Source organism: Hemicordylus capensis, chromosome 4 (assembly GCF_027244095.1).
Source record: "Hemicordylus capensis ecotype Gifberg chromosome 4, rHemCap1.1.pri, whole genome shotgun sequence".
Taxonomy (NCBI): Eukaryota; Metazoa; Chordata; class Lepidosauria; order Squamata; family Cordylidae; genus Hemicordylus; species Hemicordylus capensis.
In genome coordinates, this window is record NC_069660.1 from 35,143,987 (window position 1) to 35,165,590 (window position 21,604).

General features: G+C 45.6%; 1 protein-coding gene across 2 annotated transcripts in view; it reads right to left on the bottom strand.

Annotated features, from left to right (window-relative positions):
• Positions 1-8,227, bottom strand: part of KCNS1 (potassium voltage-gated channel modifier subfamily S member 1) — an 84,257-nt gene extending 76,030 nt beyond the window's left edge. For both annotated transcript variants that reach the window (XM_053243427.1, XM_053243426.1), the window contains exon 1: positions 7,801-8,227. The gene's annotated coding sequence lies outside the window, so the exon portion shown is untranslated. The remainder of the gene's footprint in view (positions 1-7,800) is intronic.
• Positions 8,228-21,604: the final 13,377 nt, after the last annotated feature.

The window sequence follows — 21,604 nt, forward strand, 5'->3', positions numbered from 1 at the left end:
AGGAAAATGGTTGATTTCAATGGAGCATTCATCTCAATCTATTATACATGTTTTAAAAGTGACTACCCACAATCTACATAAATGCTTAAAATGGCATCATAACTGGCTTAACTGGGCTTCTATTTCTCTGTTGGAGAATACAGGAATTATACCAAGTCCCACCACAAAAGTCAGTAGCCTGCTCAAAAGAGTTTACAATCTTAATTTAGATATGAGAAAGGGGAAGAAGGCAATAGAAAAGAGGACGGAGGACAGAGAAATAGGAGTAAATGCAATTATAGCTGTTTATGCTCTGTTTCAGATGCAGGTAAGCGGTTAATTCAAAAGCTTCACAAAAGAGATAGGCTCCGAGCTGAGGAATTAAAGAAAAATAAGAGAGGTGGTGACAGCACAGAGAACAACACAGAAGGAAAGGAACATAGGAAGCTGCCTTATACCGAGTCAGACCACTGGTTCATCAAGCTCAGTATTGTCTACCTAGACTGGCAGCGGCTTCTCCAAGGTTGCAGGCAGGAGTCTCTCTCAGCCCTATCCAGCAAGAGTGCCCTAAAATCACCTGCAAACAGAAAGCTAGTGAGCTAGGTAAAACATTCAGGGAAACCCACTCACATTTCTTAAAAGAGTGTGAGGTAGCCAAAAGAGTGTGGCAGGGAGTAAGCAAGCTGTTAGAGTGGCCTGATTTGGAAAAACAGACTTGGGAAGAACGAACATCGGGTTTGAGCAATAGAACCTCCTTTTGAGGTCCTAGAAAGAAACCTTCAAGGAAACGGGATGGAACAGGTGCCCTTATACTAGGGAATTGGAATGTTCCCCTTCTCGTAATCATGTTAGTAAACCTGTATGTCATTTATGCAATGCTCCTGCATAGGAATAGGGAGGGAAGACGTGACCAAGAGGTTCATGCAGATAAGACAGTGAATCTCTTCTGGAAAAGTTTGTATGGTTATGTGCAAAAAGACAGGAGTATCTCTTCTAAACAGCAATGGGACAAATTGTGGAAATGGATGTGTGTAACCCCCCCCCCCCCCGATTACCTGATGTGCCTTGAAATCCCCCACCCCCAAGTTATAGTACTACCTGCATATACTTCATAACCTTGTGGGTAAATCTTTGTAGATATATCATGTACAAACAACCACTTTGTATATAATTGTGCTTTGGCAACGTACTGTATGCTTTGGTAGTTTGTTGGTTCAATAAAAAATCTTGTCCTATAAAAATAAATAAATAAATAAAAATCTTGTCCTATTCCTGGAGATGCCAGAGAGGGAGCTTGGAATCTTCTGCATGCTCTTCCCAGAGGAGCCCCATCCTCTAAGGGGAACAGCTTATAGTACTCACACATGTAGTCTCCCATTCAAATGCAAACTAGGGTGGACCCTTGTTAGTAAAGGATGAACAGAGCCAAGGCAACAAAAGACTTGAGGCTAGATGGAAGAATTCTAGATATATCTTTAAAAGGCCACACTTCCTGTTTATTATGGGCAGTCTTAAAATTCACCAGAGGCAGTCCGAGTTGATGATTTCTCTGTGACAAAGGCATTGTTGCCAATTCTTTTGCCCCATTTTTGCTTCGAAATGCTACCCAGGTCCGCACACCATAAGCAACAATGTTCATTTCATACCACCTTCTGAAGAAAAACTATCATCCACCTCCAGTCGTTGACAGCAAGCTTTGAGCTGCCCAGATGAGATGTTTTTGCAGGGGGCAAGACTCTGCAGAACCTAGAGCAGGGCTGCGCAACTTCGGCCCTCCAGATGCTGTTGGACTACAACTCCCATCATCCCTAAACACGGTGGCTAATAATGAGGGATTATGGGATTTGTAGTCCAACAATAGCTGGAGGTCCAGAGCTGTGTAGCTCTTACCTAGAGCAAGACATGTCTCACCTATCTTCTTCTCCCTTGGAAGAGAACAAAAAACCCCAGAAAAGACAGCAGAAAGAACCACATTTGGTTTATTTGTGGCTGTATCTAGTTATTCTTATGGTTGCACCAAATCCCTGCTCAGTTACAAAACTTTATGAGACACCCTTCCACCGCCTGCCTGCCCAAATCTGCCCCCAGTTACCAACTTGCCCCTCCACATCAGACCTGAGCACCCAACTGCAACTGGCAACTCTCTACTCTCCCATCAAAGTCTCCTTCGCATGTGTCACTGTTTGATCTCCAAATTCCTTTTCAATACCCAAAGAGCTGCCCCTCCTACTAGACTAGACCTCCCTATTAGCCATAAACCCTTTTCTGTTGTCCTAAGGCTACCAACCCACTTCCACTTGGGGGTAGATGCTGGTAAACCACAGCTGGCACACTCTCCATTTTCTGGACACCTGTATTGCCGAGTTTACATGGAATGTGGGAAAGAGCTGATGCAGTGGCATAAAATATGCTGTCACTGGTAGGGCAGCCCCTTGGCTCTTCCAAGGATCTTGTTTCCCCAACAACAACAACAAATACTTATATACCGCTTTTCATCCAAAGTTTCCAAAGAAAGCTTCCTTAGCTTTCCTAAGCTCTCCTAACTGTCCTAAGCTCTCCTAGAGAGGAGAGCTGGTCTTGTGGTAGCAAACATGATTTGTCCCCTTAGCTAAGCAGGGTCCACCCTGGTTATATATGAAAGGGAGACTAGAAGTGTGAGCACTGCAAGATATTCCCCTCAGGGGATGGAGCCGCTCTGGAAAGAGCAGAAGGTTTCAGGTTCCCTCTCTGGCTTCTCCAAGATAGGGCTGAGAGAGATTCCATCCTGCAACCTTGGAGAAGCCGCTGCCAGTCTGTGAAGACAATACTGAGCTAGATAGACCAATAGTCTGACTCAGTATATGGCAGCTTCCTATGTTCCAAAGCAGTTTACATAGAGAAATAATAAATAAATAAAGAGGGCTCCCTGTCCCCAAAGGGATCACAATACACACACACACACACACACACACACACACACACACACACACACAGAGGATAGACACCAGCAACAGCTACTTGAGGAATGCTGTGCTGGAGCTGGATAGAGCCAGTTACTAGGGATGTGCACGAACCTGTTTGGAGGCCCTTTTACGGGTAATTGAACACTGGGCGGTTTGAAGTGTTTGACAGTGGGGGGGGGGTAACTTTAAGGGCAGGCGGGGTGCACTCCCACCTCCGGGCGCGTTTCCCCTGCCAGCGCTCACTGAAAAATTGGTCCAGCAGGGTGGCAGCATACCTCCCTGCTGCCCCATTCGCTCCTCGGACTGGAAGTGACAGGAAGTAGCATGAGCACATTGCACTTGCTTGCATGCATGTCAGGCATGCACACGCTACTTCCTGTTACTTTTGGTCCAAGGAGCAGACAGGGTGGCAGGAAGGTACGCTGCCGCCCCACTGGACCGGTTTTTCAGTGAGTGCCGGTGGGAGAAACGCAGAGGCAGGGAGGGGGAGTGCACCCTCTCCAGCCCTTAAAGTTACCCCCCTCCCTGCCGTTGAACCGGCCCCCGCTGGTTCCGTGCCGGTTCTCTCCCCCTGCTAAATAAAGAGAATCACCACGTTAAGAAAGTGCCTCTTTGCCAAGTAAGCAGGGGCATCTCCTAACCCTTGAAGAAAGTTCAATACAGAGGTCTAAATATTCAGCTGCCAGTGGCAACACCACATTTAATTCTGGAGACCAGTGAAATACACTAGAGCAGTGGTTCCGAACCTGGGGGCCTCCAGATGTGCTGAACTACAATTCCCATCACTCCCACCTACAATTTATTGTATCTGGGGATGATGGGAGTTGTAGTTCAGCAATACCTGGAGGCCCCCAGGTTGGGAACCACGGCACTAGAGCTCTTCTTATTGTAGGAGTAGATTCTCAAAAGCCATGAACAGCACAGGGAGGCAGAGTGTGGCATATCCGTGTTCTGGACTGGAGGCGAAGAGTTGCTACACACACCCCACTTCAAGCCCCACTCACCCTTCCATGCAGCAGAAACATCGAGATGCACTTAGTTTGCTCCATGCAGCAGGAAGAGAGAAATTACTTCCTGCTTTCACTCTTACTGGCTACTAGGGACCACGAATGGCTACAAAGCCCATCCAAAATTTGGAAGGCCATGGTACTACTAGCAGAGGGTACTATGTGCTGCACTGGAGGAATCAAAAGATTTGATAAGGACCTGGACTTCACAAAAACAAGCAGCCCAGCCCAGCACTAGGATGGAACAGACTTGGCACTTTATAAAGCAGGTTTGGAGGAAGGCACAGGAGGAAGGGGAGCTGGAAAATGCTCCTTGCATTTTGATTTCAGGTCCGAGGACAGGTTAGGCTGCTTTCAGACACCATCTGGTGGTTCAAGGGAATTTGGACACACAGATCTGGTTACTGCCAATACAGCTGCATCCCAGGCAACCACAGGGCGAAAGTACACATTATGTATACTCCCACAATTCCTCTTTTGGACTTATTTTTACACCATGGTGCAGCCGGTGAAGCTGCACTTTGAAGCAGAAGTCCAGTAATGAGAGCCGGGACAGGGCACGGGGGAGAAGAGTTTCTCATCCCTTTCCCCCTGTGCTATTTCTCTACTGAAATGGAACCCTCAACCTGCTTTTACTCCTAACTGGAAAAAGACATGGAAGTTATTTTTTTAAGTGTTCTATCTCAGGGCCTTCTTTATAATCACCCCAAGGCTTTGGAACACACTCCCTGCCAGAATGGCACCACCTCTGGTAGCATTTAGAAAAAAGTTTAAGTTGCACCCATTTACCAGGAGTTTAGTTAAAATTTTAAATAGCCTAAATGGTTAGCTGTTTTCAATTTTGTTGGATGTATTTTAAATTTGGTGCTTACTACTTTGAGACAGTTTGTATATTTATTTTATTTTATTAATTTATTTTAATGCATTTATATACTGCCCTATACAAAAAGTCCCTGAGCGGTTCACAATATAAAAACATAGGAACATAGGAAACTGCCATATACTGAGACAGACCATTGGTCTATCTAACTCAGTATTGTCTTCACAGACTGGCAGCGGCTTCTCCAAGGTTGCAGGCAGGAATCTCTCTCAGCCCTATCTTGGAGAAGCCAGGGAGGGAACTTGAAACCTTCAAGGGGAATATCTTGCAGTGTTCACACATCAAGTCTCCCATTCAGATGCAGCCAGGGCAGACCCTGCTTAGCTATGGGGACAAGTCATGCTTGCTACCACAAGACCAGCTCTCCTCTCCATTAAACCATTAACATAATTAAAACAATTTAACACAGAACTTTAAAAACTATAAACTAAAAGCCTGACTAAACAGATATGCTTTTTAGTTCCTTCTTAAAAATATTCAGAGAAGGGAAAACTCCAGTTTCATTAGAGAGCAAGTTCCAGAGTCCCGGAGCAACTCTAGAAAAAGCCCGATTTCAAGTTGCCACCAACCGAGCTGGTGGCAACCTCAACCGGACCTCCCTAGATAATTTTGAGAGGCGTTGGGGTTGACGAAGAACAGATATTGAATATAAATATACAAAATGCACACACAAATACTTTAAACCCATAAAAGCAGTCAAGTCAGAAATATGGCTTAAAATGCACCCACCACCTCCACAGCCTCCTCCCCCCCCCATCAGGGGTCCCCACAACCATGGATCCCCAGAGGTTAAAAACCTAACAGCAGCCCTGCTGGATCAGGCCCAAGGCCACTGTGGCTGGGGATAAGGAGAACTGTAGCCCAACAATCAGGTTGGTAACTCGTGGCCCATACTACAGATGAACCACTGACACCACTCAGCTCATGGCACTTCTTACTACCCTGATTTCCACGCAATCTTTGAACACAAACAGTGTCTGCCCAAACCTCTGTAAACATTTGTTGCATTTTAAGACATCCTTATCTCATTCAACTTAACTGCAAACCCCTTTCAGGCAATTCATTTATTATTTAAAAGATTTATACCCCACCCCTCCAGGACATTACTGCTCGGGGAAGCTCACAACATTAATAAAACAGATACAATGTAAAATAAGAGACTAATCAAATTAAACAAGTTAAACAACTTAAAAGCCCAGGTTAAGACAATTTAAATTACATTTTTGTAAAAAAAAAAAGTTTAAAATTAAGAGTTATTTAAAAAGCTTAAAAAACTATAAGAACCAAAGAACCTACCAGATATAAGCAGCAGATAAATTATTTAAAAGATGTGTTATTAATTGTTTTTCAAAAATACTGAGGGAGGGAGCATGGCAAAGCTCTCCAGGGAAGGCATTCCGAAGGTGAGACGGCCCTGCCTCTAGTTCCCCAACCCTTACCCAATTACAAAGGATGTGATTTTCCCCTTTCAGAACATTAGCACAGTGGGAACTGGTATCCTGACAGTAAACGTGCATGGGGTTTTGCTGTGTATCTTTACCTTGTGAGGACTGTACCAAACTTGCAAATGCAAGTCTTCTATCCAAGAACATTCATGAGGTTAGGACACACCAGGTCAAAACCATGGTGCCCAAAAGCCATATATGCATCAACACACTGACTTGCCCAAGACCCTCCGTGAAGGTAATGGCCAAGCAAGGATTCTGACCGCCACTCCCCACAGCCAAAAGCAAGTTTCCACTCATTGCACTGCCTCTCATGGCAGCTTCACGCCCATTTTTCTTTGTGGAGTGAAACTTCTCATGAGCAAGAGCTTCCTTAGACTGATTTTTATTTTGACATATCAGGAACAGGTGCTGGGGGTGTCCCTACAGAGGGAGGTCCAAGTTCTTCTCTCCTACAGCATCCAATGGATCTGCACTGAAGGAAGATCCTTTTGGTTTGAATCAGGCTGCTGGGAGCACAGCAACAAAGGACCTTTCCAGTGGGAATCCTACTTGTCCCAGCTGACACTGCTCCGCTGCCTCCTAATGGCTAGGTAAGGTCCAGAACTGGCCACTATGTTTCAGATAGAAAGGGGCGATGCTCAGGACAACAGCAAGGCAAAGCAGAGCCTGGATTGCTCTCCTCCTGCTTGTGGATTCCCACCTCTCTGCAAGAGAGCTGTGGCTATTGCTTGGTACACACGGCCTAGCTTGGGGCTCACAAGCACAGCCAAGCCATTCCTTCTTATATCAGGCCAGAATCATACTAGGGCTTGGGAGGTGGCCATACTCTCTTTCTCTCTGCTCAGGAGTATGGAAAAAGTTTGCTAGAAGTCTCCAAAGAAGAACCTAGTCCAGCCTGGGATTTTGCGTATGTACCATACGAAGATGCATGCACAGGAAAGGTCCTTGGGGAGAGCTATTAATTTCTAGAATGAGACCTGCTGCTCTTGAACTTGACGTTATATCATCTGATCTACAAGTTTGGCCCATAGATACCAGAATGGTGGCGGGAGGGTGCGGGGAGCGCTGGTTAACAGTACCCGGCACGTGCTCAGGGAACACTCATTCTCATTAGCGCTTCAGCTCTGAGTCCTGCGAAAGAGGCTTCGGAGCCAAGTTCTGGTACCAGTTAAGCCTCAACCGCGGCTCATGCAACTCAAGGGCAAGTCACGCTTCACGACCCCAAATCCATGCGTTTTTGCCACCATGCGGGAGGCGGCGCGGCCCTACAGTGGCAAAAGGTCCACTCTGCACATGCTCTACGGCACTGTTTAAAACGCGGGCGCTAGCCGCTATAGAGGGCAAATTAAGTAGTACGTGTGTGCTCGGCTGGGGGGGCGGGCGGATACGCACTGTGCTGGACGACCTTCACATCGCCTCTGGATGGAAGGACGAGCTTATACCTGCGCGCCTTGCCAGAACTCAGCCTCGGAAGCGCCACGCCCAGCCAAAGACTCACGACGAATCTCCCACCACCACCCACCGCCAAGCCTCCGCGCACCTACCTCTCAGCATAGGCGCCTGCAGGCAGCCGCGTGCGCGCGCCTCTCCCGAGCAGCACAGCCCTTCAGCCGCTGCGCCCTGGCCAAGGACTCCGGGCAGAGTTTGGCGCGCACATGTCTAGCCGCGGCTGCAGGCTCTCTGCGCACGAACCGCGCTCCGGCTGAGCCATGTGCGGCTCAGCTCAGCTCGGAGGCGCCCAGTCTCTCTCTCTCCCCACTTCTGCCGTCCTCCGGCTGCCTCCTGGAGTGCGAGCGACTTAGCGCCGAGAGGCTGCTGCCCGGTGCCCTCTTCGCGAGGCAGGGGCTGCGTCCTTGGAGCCGCTCAGCGGTGCGCCTGGAAGCACCTCCCCAGCCACCGTGGGACTATGCTCCGCGTTGACATTCTCTGCCTTTTTGAAGCGCGCATCGCCACGCCACGATCTGCCGCCAGGCGAGACAGCCCCCTCCTAGGCACCGTCTGCAAATTCGCGCTTTGCTCCTCGCCAGGGAAGGGGAAACAACAAACAGCTCGTCTTTAAGTGCTCGTGGCGAAGCTTTGGTTGGGGAGCCTCCCCTCCCTCGCCACAGCGGGGAGAGGCCGCTCCTTGGTGGCGTTGTCTACGAACCCGAAGAGACAAAGCAGGCAGGCAAAGTAAATTGGCTCCAGAGAACTCTCTGAGAGAGGGAGGCGTTTTCCACAATCCCAGCTTGCTCTGTCTTCCTTGGAGCTCTGCCTCGTGTGTGTATCGCTCGCTGGGGCCACTTGGAAGGCAATTAATTAAGAGAGATGCAGATGCATGGTGGCCAAGCCAAGCCAAGGGGGGAAGGAACGGATGGAAGGGGCAGAGGAAAGACGGATTGGACTTCTGTGTTTTCACTGTCAATCGGGGCAAGCGGCTCCTCGGGAAGGCTAAGGAAAGGGGCCGCTAATTGCCAGGCAGAGAAAAGGTCAGCCACTAGGGACCAAAGAGCAGGGAAAGCTGCGTGCAAGCAAGCAGGCGCGCGAGGGAAGCAGCGTGGCCTGCCCCCCCCTCCCGCCACCCGCCTTCTCCTCCTCAGTCTCCCGTTCTCCGCGGGAGGACAAAAGAGAGGAGAAAAAGAAGGAAAGGAACTTCTCCGGGGGGTGGGAAGGTAACTGGCCAGGGAGGGGGAACCACACAGACCACCCTAGGTTTAGTCTCGACTTATTTTGGTTCCTGCCTTTCTTCCATTATGGAATTCAAAGCAACATCAATGGTACTGACAGGGGAGGAGACCAAGCTGTCTCTCCAGCTGTTGTTGGACTACAACTCCCATCAGTCACCTATAAGCCTCCCCAGGGGCATAGCTAGGGGAGAGGGGGGCCGTGTTGAACCCTTTCTCTGGCAGCCCCCCAGAGTGAGGGAGATAATGAAGAAAATAAGGAGGGATGGAGCTGGGGGGCCCTCAGGAGCTGGGGGCCTGGGTTCTTTGAACCCTTTCGCTCAATTATAGCTACACCCCTGAGCCTCCCATGTATTGCATTTGGCGATTATGTAGTACAACCACAGCCAGATTCAGCTTGGCCACCCCTGATCTATGGGATTTCCAGGTAGGTTGCCCATTCAAGTACTGATTTAGCCCTAGCTTAGCTTTGGAAAGGGGGCTGTATTACATGCTCTCAAGCAGTGCCAACGTGCAGGGTGCAGGAAAGGCTTGCCATCCTTTATTCTTTTAAATCCTGGAACCAGTGTCAGAAATGATAATTTTGGTGCGTCCCAAGCATATGCTCTTCTCCTTTTTGTGGCACCTGGCACTACCCAGGTCTTTGGGGTCCCAGCACTCCACCACACTCCTTCTGGAGAGACCTGGATTGTACGTCAGGGAGCTATAATGTGTGTTTGGCTGGACATGCATAATTTTCATATAAATGGGATCCTTGAACGCATGGTGGTCAGGAGCAAGGCCAGCACTGTGTCCCCAATCATCCTCTTCCATCAGGGGCAGCTCTTTCACGAGACAGAAGGAGGCAGTCACCTCAACTGGCAGATCATTGATTGATTGTTAGATTTCTATACCACCTTCATTAAAACAATCTCAAGGCGGTTCACACAAAAGTTAGAACAAGACTACAAAAATTATACAATAAAAATATCAGAATATAAAAATACAGATCTAATTAAAAAATTAAAAAACTTTTTTTAAGCACAAGCACAATATAACCATAAAATACAAAGCAGCAGCAATAGGAATAGTCATATACAAGCCTGGGTAAAAAGCCAAGATTTCACATGCTTTCTAAAAACTGTGATGGAGACCTAGGAGTGAGTAGCCACCAGGAGAGCATTCCAGAGTCTGGGGGCAGCAACAGAGAAGTCCCTGTCCCACGTGCACGACAGCTGAGCCTCCCACATTGTTGGCATCCGGAGCAGAGCCGTACCAGGTGTCAAGCAGGCAGCAACCTTTGGGAGCAGATTATCGGGGTGACAGCAGGGTAGCAAGATGTCCCCCGCCATCATCAGAGCAATTCTTAGAGATTAATCTACCTTTGCAAGGAGCATCCTTCCATACACTTCTTGCAAAGCCTTTATTCACCCAGGCTTTTAAATTAGATTTATAGTTTTAATATTTTTAACACTGGGTTTTAAATGATTTCAATTGTTAATTGATTTGATGTTTTAGATTATTTTAATTGTAAGCCGCCCAGAGATATAACTTTTGGGCGATATAGAATTATTTTAAATAAATAAATAAAATTAGTTGATCCGGCACAGAGCATCTGCACCCCCTAGTTCTCCCTGTCTCTCCTCCCCATCTTCATTTCCCCCCACTCCGTTCTCCCCCTCCCAGTCTTCTTTCTCTCGCTGGCCAGCTTGGCTGGTGCTTTCCTTCCTCACTGGCCAGCACTTTCCTACCCTGCTCTTGAAATGGCTTTGTATATTACACCATGACAAGTGCTTTTTAGCTGTCTTAGAAAAAAGAAAGCAAGGAGGATGTCAAGGGAAACCCCAAAAGAGGAAGAGAGATTCCACTCTGTTGTGAGATGAAGCAAAGGTTATTTATTTTTTATGGTAATTAGGAATGGATGGATCAGCAGCCTGGAAGCCAGGAAGTAAATGCATGTGAATTCATCTGTGAGAAAGCACTCCAAATAAGTGACTGTATTATATGTAACTAATTATGGTCACAGTTTTTGGGATTTCTCTGCCCTGGGGGATGTGAGGAGAAGGAGCTGAATTTTAAGTGCATTTTAGTCAATGTCCTTTTCTAAAAGGCTCATGTAGAATTCACTTCATTATCTGGTTTTTCCCCCCCAGGCAGTCATTTTATCAGAAAGAGTTGCCTTAATAAGGGGAGCTTCATTTAAAGGAATAATCCCAGAGTAGACCTCTCTTTAATTCACAGGGGACTCTTCTGTGATGAGTTAAAAGGGAGGGAGGGAGAGAGAATCTAAGGTGAGATCTAAAGATCTATTTGGATGCAATCTGGCTATGCGGTACCAAAACCTACTTTCTACCAGAATTTCTCATCAACTTTTTAAGGAGTTCAGAAAATACTATATGTGGGCTTATGCAGGAGAATTTCCTTCTGAATTGGGTCCATACTATTCAGTTGAGAATATATATTCAACTCTCAACTCATACACATAGCATTGCAACATAAGGACCGGACAGTTACTGTATCTTCTATTTTTTTTTAAAAAAGTGAAAGAGTCCAGCACTTGTGACTTTAATTAATTAATTAAATAAATTAATTAACATATTTTTATACCTCCCAAAACTTGTGTCTCTGGGCGGTTTACAATAAAACAAAATAAATGACAACAGAAAAAGTTAAAAACATTACAACAATTTAAAATTTTACAACATTGTAAAAGCTATTACAAGTTATCCACAGTTTAGGCTCACTGTCGGCCTTTAAGAGAGCCCTGAAAACGTACTTGTTTGGCCTGGCCTTCCAAGGTTTTTAAATTGTTTTATAAATTGTTTTTTTAAAGTATTTTAATTGGTTTTAAAGGGTTTTTAATTGTTTTAAAATTGTTTTTGTTGTTTTGAGCACTGTGTTTTAAATGGTGTGTGTTTTTATGTCTTTTTAAAAATTTTGTACACTGCCCAGAGCCTATGGATGGGGTGGTTTATAAATGTAACAAATAAATAAATAATAACTAAATTGAAACAGTATTGAATTAAGAGTCTGAGTGAACAAATGTGACTTAAAAAACTTTTTTAAAGTTGCCAGAGATGGGAAGGCTCTTATTTCAGCATGGAGCACATTCCAAAGCTTCGGGGTGTCAGGGTCTCGACCGGACTTGGCTGCACGCTGTCGACATATAGTGATGAATGTTGTTTTTCAGCAGGGAGTAGCCGACTGACGACATGATATAGAGTGCAAGCCACGAGAGCTCCCAGCTGGCAGGGATTTAAGGCTTATCAGACCTCTGCAATAGGCGTTTGCTTTTCCTAAGAGTCTCCAATTGATCCCTGCGTCTCGTGACACGCCGCTGTTGGGGGGTCAGCGGGGGTTGGTTGCAGAGCTCTTCTTCCGATTGGTCTTTCACGATTTCTGCTGCCTCAGGTTGTTGTGCCTGCTCAGAGTCATTATCCACAGCTGTTTCATGAATACTGACAGCCGGGCTCTGCCCCTCAGACACTCCTGCATCGCCTGGAAAGTTGACAGCTTCGCCTTCCTCCTCGCTGTGGGAGATCGAGGGCATGACATGGGGCAGCAGCAAAGAAGGCCCATCTCCGAGTAGCCACCAGACGGGCCGATGACAACTGCAGACGACCTCTCCTGATGATCCCATTGGGTGGTGGGGTTCATCAGCAAGATGGTTAATGCCTTCCCATAAACAAAGAGCCTTCCGCACGTGTGGCTGTAGTTACCCATGTTCTTTGTAGGAGTAGCCTGCAACCCAGGGAGGCCTGGAGGAGGGGCGTGAGTGAATGTAAATAAGGGGCAGGAGAATCTCACAATACCAGGAATATCTGAGCAAGTTCAATAGAAGTCTATGAACACCTTTTTCATGTGCAAAGAGTTGCATGTGTGACGGGTTGTAGGTACATGGGAGGGGATAGATTGCACTTTTATGTTGGTTTATCTTTTATGAGCAGCATAGTTTTAAGTGCACTTAAAGAACCCTGCAGGGTCACTGTGCTTATCTGGTACGTGTTTGAGCTTGTATAGAGATGTCACAGTCTGTACTTCTTATTTTTGTGGCCTTTGGGCTCCACTGCTTATCTTTTCTCCATACCCATGAGTGTGTGTGTGTACGTACATATTGAGAGAGATATTGATATAATCTGCCAACTGAGGATAACGCTTCATGTATCAAAGAAATGGGTTCTAGTCCGCAAAATCTTTGGAAATAATAATCTACTAATGGCTGCACATTAAGCTGCTATTAAGACACAGCAATATGGGTCACTTCAAAAGTTGGCAGCCTATATCGTTTCTTGGTAGTTTTCATAAAGTTGAGAGTGTTGGCTGACATCCTGACTAACAAAGTGCTTGCACAGGGAGAAAATGTCCTGCTGTTGCAAGAAAGCATAGTTGTGGCAAAAAAGGGGGGATTTGTGGGACTGCGCAAGAGCATTATAGTGTTCTGGTGCAACGATTCCCATTAAAATACATGCAGCATGCCATGGTTGCGCAACAGCAGTATCGAACATAAATTCTTGATGTTGTGCAACTAGCTTGCACCAGCATCTTGCACAAGTGCAATGTCCTGCAAGCGCTTCATTCACCAGGATGTCTGCCACTGTCCCCAGTTGACTTTGAACTTCTTTCTTGAGTATGGTGTACAATGTTGTGTGTTATTGAACATAAGAACAGCCCTGCTGGATCAGGCCCAAGGCCCATCTAGTCCAGCATCCTGATTCACACAGTGGCCCACCAGATGCCGCTAGAAGACTACAGGCAAGAGTTGAGGGCATGCCGTCTCTCCTGCTGTTACTCCCCTGCAACTGGTACTCAGAGGCATCCTGCTTTTCAGGCTGGAGGTGGTCTATTGCCCTCCGACTAGTAGCCAATGATAGACCTCTCCTCCATGAAGTTATCCAAATCCTTCTTAAAGCCATCCAGGTTGTTGGCTGTCACCACATCTTGTGGCAGAGAATTCCACAAGTGGATTATGCGTTGTGTGAATTGAATTGAATTGAATTGAATTGACGAGGGTAAATAATATATACTAGTGGGCCTGGGTGCAGAGCATCTGCTCCTCTAGTTTTGCCCCTTCCCTCCACGGTCCTCCCCCCGTTCTCAGCCCCCATGGGCTGCCGCCTTCTCTCCTGCCACCGCTGCCATTTTCTCCCCCCCTCCATTTTCTTCCCCCCTGCCACCGCCGCTTTCTTCCCCACTCCCACAGTTATTATCTTTTCCCCCTCTGCCCACACGCCTGTCTGCCACCACTTTCCTCTCCCCATCCTTGCAGCTTGCTTGCGAACTCTTGTCAGAGCTGCCATACATAGGATTAGCAATGGGTGTGCTTTAGAGAGAGAGAGATGGTAAAAAAATGTATATATGTTTTAAATGTTTGGTTTTAAATTTTTTGTTTGTTTGATGGTGAATCACCTTGAGACTACTGTTGCAGGCGGTATATAAATGTATCAAATAAATAAATATCTAGGGAACATTTGATATTAAAATTTAATTTTTCTGATAAATATAAACATTTTAATTTTGACACCTCAACTCATCCAGGGGTTCCCAATCTTGGGGCCCTAGATGCTGATGGACTACAGCTCCCATCATCCCTAGCCACAATGGCCAAAAGCATTGTCATCCAACATCTGGGGGCCCATAGACTCCCCAAATCTGGGAGTCCAACAACTTCTAGGGACCTTGGCTTAATGTTTTGAAAGAAAACAGTTTTGCATCCACATGCCAATCACTGAGACAGGGATAGCTGCGACATGACTAATGAGGATAAAGCCAAGGATGAAAGGGGATATTCATGGTGCAAAGGATGAGGAAAACACCCTCAATCTTCAATTGAGGGCTACAGTGAAAAAGATGTACATTCAAGGTGCAAGTACATATTGGGAGTGTTCTTTGTTAATTCGTGAATCTCCACTTTTGTTTGTTTACATGTGATTCCTCTTTGCATACTGGAAAGGAACATGGTTATATATACTGAAGATGACTTCTGAGCTAACTCACAATGATGTGGGAATTTTTTTTTTAAGTACAAAAGCAGGTCAGCTGAAAATGTCTTGCCATTTCTTTATCTCAGCCCCCACTTTCCTCCTCTCCTCTTGTACTCGGGAGTCTCCCTCCCTCCAATGCCCAGGGGAGATTCTACAGACAACCCACTTTCACTAGTATTTTCTCTGCATGTGTATGAGAGATGAAACCCGGTTTTCTCTCCACTCTAGCAGAAAGTCACATAAGCAAGCACAGTCCTTGCACAGAGCGGAGTGAGTCATGCTATGGCGCACCTCACTGCTGTCTGCTCAGCTGCCCGTTCTGTAGCCAGTGATAAGATGGCATCATACAGTGACACGATAGGTGGAAAGCAGCCTTCATAAATAGATGGTATCTGCACAAATAGATGGTATCTCTCTGCATCCCAATGAACACTGTTTGAAACATAACAGTGCAAAATATCTTTATCTGTCTGAACACAGAAGCAGCCATCTTTACTTATGTATTTCTCTTAGGAATTTATATCCTGCACTTACTCAAAAATTTAAGCCCAGGGTGACCAAAAAATCAATGCAAACCATAGATACATTTTTTCTCTGTACCTGTGTGTGTGTGTGCGTCCATTGAGAGAGGGAGAGATTTGCCCAATGAGCAAAAGACTAGTCAGATGAGTCACTACCCCTCTTCAGTCCTCTTTAATCAATGGCACTGTACAGTGCCCACTGGTGTGTGCTGGCAAGCCCTGCTTCCGTGCCAATGTGCTCCATATCCCTACATAACACCTATTCTCCACTGATACATTGCAAAGACAAACACCCTACCCAGGGAGAGCTCTTTCCAGTGATTGAGACTGACGGGCACCTGATGTTCCCTGTCATCAAGAGGATCTCCGCCTGCATTGGTCTCTGCATGCAAATATTGTATCTATGACGGGAGGCAGAACTCTAAAGCATGCTGGCATCAGGATGGGGGTTAGACAATCCTGGATACGTGTAGAGCATTCTCACCATGACATGCTCCGTGGACATCCCTTTATTGTGTGTCTGTGTGTGCATGGGGTGTGGTGGCGGCGGGGGGGTGGGGGCGCTGTTCATCCAAATAGCTCATCTAAAAATGTTCTGCAAGTATCTGGAATGTGTGTAAAAGGGCCTTGTTCTCTGAATCCTTGCCCAACTTGGCGGCTTCTATCTAGCAGGGAAATTAAGAAGAACATAAGAACAGCCCACAAAACAGTGGTGCATCACCTGGTAACCTTCAGGCTCGACTACTGCAATGCGCTCTACATGGGGCTGCCTTTGTACGTAGTTCAGAAACTTCAGTAAGTTCAAAATGCGGCAGCCAGACTGGTCTCTGGGGTAACCCGGAGAGACCATATTATGCCTGTTTTAAAACAGTTGCACTGACTGCCAATATGTTTCCGGGTGAAATACAAACTTAGTGCTGGTTATTACCTTTAAAGCCCTGAATGGCTTGGGTCTGGGCTACCTTAGAGAATGCCTTCTTCTGTATGATTCCCATCACACATTGAGGTCATCTGGAGAGGTCCATCTCCAGTTACTACCAGTACGTCTGGCGGCGACTCAGAACCGGGCCTTTTTGGTAGCTACTCCTGGCCTATGGAATGCACTCTCGGCAGATATCCACAGTTTAGGCTCGCTGTCAGCCTTTAGGCTTGCTGTTGGTCTTAAAAACTTACTTGTTTAGCCTGGCCTTCCAAGGTTTTTAAATTGTTTTATTAAGTATTTTAATTGGTAGTAAATGGTTTTGAATTGTTTTAAAATTGTTTTTATATTGTTTTGAGCACTGTGTTTTAAATGATGTGTATTTTTGTGTCTTTTTAAAAATAAAATAAAATTTGGATGTTTGTAAAGGGGCCCCCTACATGCAATAATGGGACACACCAGAAAGACATTGGTATTCCCTTCCTAATGCATGTCCCAGGGACTGTATCGTCCAAATGAATCCATGATGATGACGATGAAGAATATGTATATACTGAATTTCAAAAAAATTCTCAAAGTAGTTTACATAGAAAAGGAATATGATGGTTCCCTGTCCCAAAGGTCCTCACAGTCTAAAAAGGAACACAAGGTAGAAACCACCAACCGTCACTGGAGTACACTTTGCCAGTGTTGGATATAGACAGTTTCTCTCTGTAAGTTAAATATAAGAGAGCCACCAGTCTAAAAGCTGCATCTTTGCACAGTTAGCAGGAGTTATAAAATGTAAAAAGTAAATGAAGTAGTCTCTAGTCTACAAAAGCTTTATCTCACAATAAATCTGCCAAGGGGGAAGAAAGTGTGTGTGTGTATGTGTTTCCTGTAACAGACAAACATGGCTACTCCTTGAAACTGGCAGCATGGCAATTGTCATCATTGTCATCTACTAATGGCTGCACATAAAGCTGCTATTAAGGCACAGCTCCCATGGGGCCAGCCTTTCTCTTTGAGTCTAGAAGTCAATGTATTTTAACAGCACAAAATTACCCTGAACTTCCAGCATTTTTTATTTACAGGAAGCAGAAGATCCCAAAGAATTAGATTTATAACTAGACCCACCAGGTATAATATATAGGTTTTGTGTAAATCCTTCCCATAAAATGTCTGCTGCCTCCATCACTTTTAGTTGTCAAAGATCCTGAATCTTATAAGATTGGAGCCAAGGTCTAATTTGGTGCACTTTCTCTCTCAGATTGGTTGCGGAATAACACAACCCTTAGACAAGGAGCCCTCCTACCTAGCAGTTTCACCAACAACATCTGTAGCCCACTTACAATTTAAAAGAGAGCCGGTCAAGTATTTATTTATTTATTTATTTATTTAATCATTTTTTATACCACCTGATATGTATATCTCTAGGTGGTGTACAAAATTTAAAATATTTAAAAGTCACAAATTAAAATACATGACAATAAAAACAATAGAATAAAATTATTTAAACAAGTTTTTAAAATTATTAAAATTAATTCTAATTAAAAGCCTGAGAGAACAGTAGGGTCTTGAGGTTCTTCCTGAAAAGAAATAGAGAAGGAGATGCTCTTATTTCAGCAGGAAGCTTATTCTAAAACCCTGGGGTAGCCACAGAGAAAGCCCAGTCCTCGGTCACCACCAAATGAGCCAGTGGCAACCGTAACCAGATCTCTCCAGAAGATCGTAAAAGGCGGCAGGGATTATGACAAAGGAGGCATTCTCAAATAGCCTGGACCGAAGCCATTAAGGGCTTTATAGGTAAGAACCAGCACTTTGTATTTCACCTGGAAACATATAGGCAGCCAGTGCAGCTCTTTTAGAACTGGTGTTATGTGGTTCCTTCGTGTTGTCCCAGAGACTAATCTGGCTGCTGCATTCTGTACCAATTGTAGTTTCCAGACTATGTACACAGGCAGCCCCACACAGAGCGAGTTACAGTAGTCAAGCATGGAGGTTACCAGCATATGTACCACTGTTTTAAAGTCATTCACTTTTAGAAATGGATGTAGCTGACATATCAGCTGAACCTGATAATAAGCACTCCTGACCATTGCCTCAACATGAGAAACCAGGGAGAGTTTTGGGTCCAGGAGCACTCCCAAGCTAGGTATCTGATCTTTCAGGGGGAGTGTAACCCCATCCAGAAAAGGCAAATCTAAACCATCTCTTGGGTCCTGGCCCCCCACAGTTAGCACCTCAATCTTATTTGGATTCAGCTTCAGTTTGTTATCCCTCATGCAGCCCATTACTGCCTCCAGGCAGGCATTTAGGGAAGATATGCCATTTCCTGATAAGGTTGGCATGGAGAAGTAAATCTGGGTGTCATAAGCATATTGATAACACCCAACACCAAACCTCCTGATGATCTCTCTCAGTCACTCCAGAAGGATACCATGGTTGATGGTATCGAAAGCCACAGAGAGATCCAAAAGGATCAGCAGACTCACATTCCCTCTGTTGATAGCCAGTTGGAGATTATCCATCATGCCAACTAAGGCAGTCTTGACACTATAGCCCACACGAAAGCCAGTCTGAAATGGTTCTAGATAATCTGCATCATACAAAACTTCCTGGAGCTGAGAGGCCACCACCCGCTCAACCACCTTGCCCAACCATAGAAAATTAGAAACCGGTCTGTAATTAGCTAACTCTGAGGGATCCAGTGTAGCTTTCTTCAAATATGGTCTAATAATAGCCTCCTTAAGAAAAGGAGGCATCCTGCCCTCCATCAGAGAAGCGTTTATAATATTAACCAGACTCTCTCTGATAATATCATTATCAGATGCGATAAGCCAAATTGGGCAAGGGTCAAGAGAACAGGTTGTAGGACACACAGTCCGAAGCAGTTTGTCCATTTCCTCAGGAGTCACAAACTGAAAATGATCCAATCTAATCCAACCAAACCAAATAATTGCCCTATACGGGCACAGAGGTACCTTTTAAATTGGTGGCTTTCTTATATTTTGCAGGGGGAGAGCAACTGTCCCTATTCAACCCCATGCAGTATCTGTCCAGTGGCTGCTGCTGGTGGCTACTTTGTGTTTTCTATGTAAACTACCGGTAGCTGAAGCCGCACAGATAATCTGTGCACTAGGACTTTGTTGCTCTCCTTGGCTCCTGCCACAGCCCCTGCTTTATTGCTTAGTGTCAGCCACTCACTCTCACTTGCCCCCTCCCCTCCGCTTGCTCACTCACCCCTCCCTGCCACTCGCTTGCTCAGTCCCTTCTCATTTGCTCACTTGTCCCCTCCTCACCACCCGCTCATTCCCTGCTTGCTCTCTCACTCACCCCTTCCCTGCTGCTTGCTTGCTCATTCACTCATCCCATCCCCTCTGCTTGCCCACCCCCTGCTCACTCTCTCATTCACCCCCTCCTTGCCACATGCTCCCTCTCTCCCCCCACCGCATGCTCACTCACTTGCCCCCTCCCCGCCACTTGCTCACTCCCTCCCCACTAATTTCCTGATCCCCTCCCTGCTCACTCACTCCCCACCTCCCCACCCGCTCACTCACTCACCCCCTCCCTGCCGCTTGGTCACTCACTCGCCGCCTACCTGTCCCTCTTCCCTATCTGCATATGGAATCCCAACTGCCCAATCACCATGGTGCTTCTGTTCTGTTACCTCTGATTGGTAAAGCACTGTGTGGACAGGGCTTGCCACATACAACCTTAGCGTATTATATATATAGACTGTGAGCCCTTTTGGAACAGGGAACAATTTTCTCATTCCTTTTGCAATTAAAAAACAACAACATCAAAATATTACTCTACTGCATGAATGCATAGGGGTGGCATCAGAGACAGGACAGGCAAGCCACTAGGTGGGGAGTCAACCCACATTTTTGCTCCTCACCATGTGCAAAGGAATGATTGAGGAATATATTCTCCGATCTTATATACATAGGGACAATAGAGCAGCGGGTGGGGTGGACAAATGTCCCACCAAGACACCCCTTACTTCCATGCTGCATTACTCCTCCCCCGCCATGCTTCCTCTTGGGATTTATGTGTATATACATTGTCTGTGCTCTTGCCACTGATATATTGTATGTATAGAACTGTGTATAGACTTGGGGTAGAGTTTAGAATGTTCATGTCAATCTGCAGTTCTGTAGACTGATTGGTCAGTTTGTATTTCTTACTGGACGCTTGAAAAAGTTATTTTTCTGTTGGGATGATCTTTCACTCAGAGTAGGACTATCGTTCTCTGGTTTGGTAATTGTTGGGTAATGAACTTTAGCCATTTTGTTCAATAAAAATAACAAGCCTCAGTTTCCACTTGGTTACACTCCGCTACACTTCCCACACACTGGGGCCATTCACACTACTGGCTCTAGCCACCCTCTTCCCCCTGCATCATCATGTGAGGGGGTGGTCCACGGAGGGGACAAATTGCAGCATCCCCTCACCCTCTCCAGTTGGTGGTACACTTTCTCTCTCAGATGTTCTCTTTGTTGCTTTCAGATTCGGAGTCTGCAGTTACATTGAGAGTGGCTAGATACTGTGCTGCTGCCATTAATATTTGTCGGTGGATGATTAATAAGAAAATACTATTGTTTTAATTTATAATATCCATTTTATTGATATTGAAACATTGTATTTTAACTAATTTTTAAATTTTTATTTGCTGATTTTTTGTAGCAATAAAGACTGACTGACTTTTGGCTATGGAATGCACTCCTGGCAGAAATCTGTAATTTGAGTTCATTATTTTCTTTCAGGAGAGCCCTTAAAACCTATCTGTTTGGCCTGGCCTTCCAGGGTTTTTAAATTGTTGTAAATAGTTTTAAATTGTTTTAAATGTTTGCCCTGGTTTTCCAGGGTTTTTAACTGTTGGAATGGTTAATGGGTTTTATTCTGTTTTTATAGTTTTGATTTTAATTGTTAACTGGTTTTAATTGTTTTTATTTTGTTGTATACCGCCCTGAGCCATTTTTGGAAGGGCGGTATATAAATTGAATGAATGAATGAATGAATGAATAATATTCCAATAAGCATAGGCCCAGATTGCATGGCTCATTTGCCAGATGAAATCCAGGAATAGGACTAGGGGCATACTGGGCTCTGGAGATGAAAACCCTGTGGTGAGCTTCCTTTTAACCCACTTCCTCTCCAAAAGTATCACTTCAGCAGAGAAACTCCCTGCTGAAGGAGCCTTCTGAGTTCACCCCTGCCACCGATCCTTCAAACTGCAAGGCAGATTGTCCCTTGACTCCCTTCACAACTTAAAGGCTCATGCAGTTATGTGGGGACTGGAT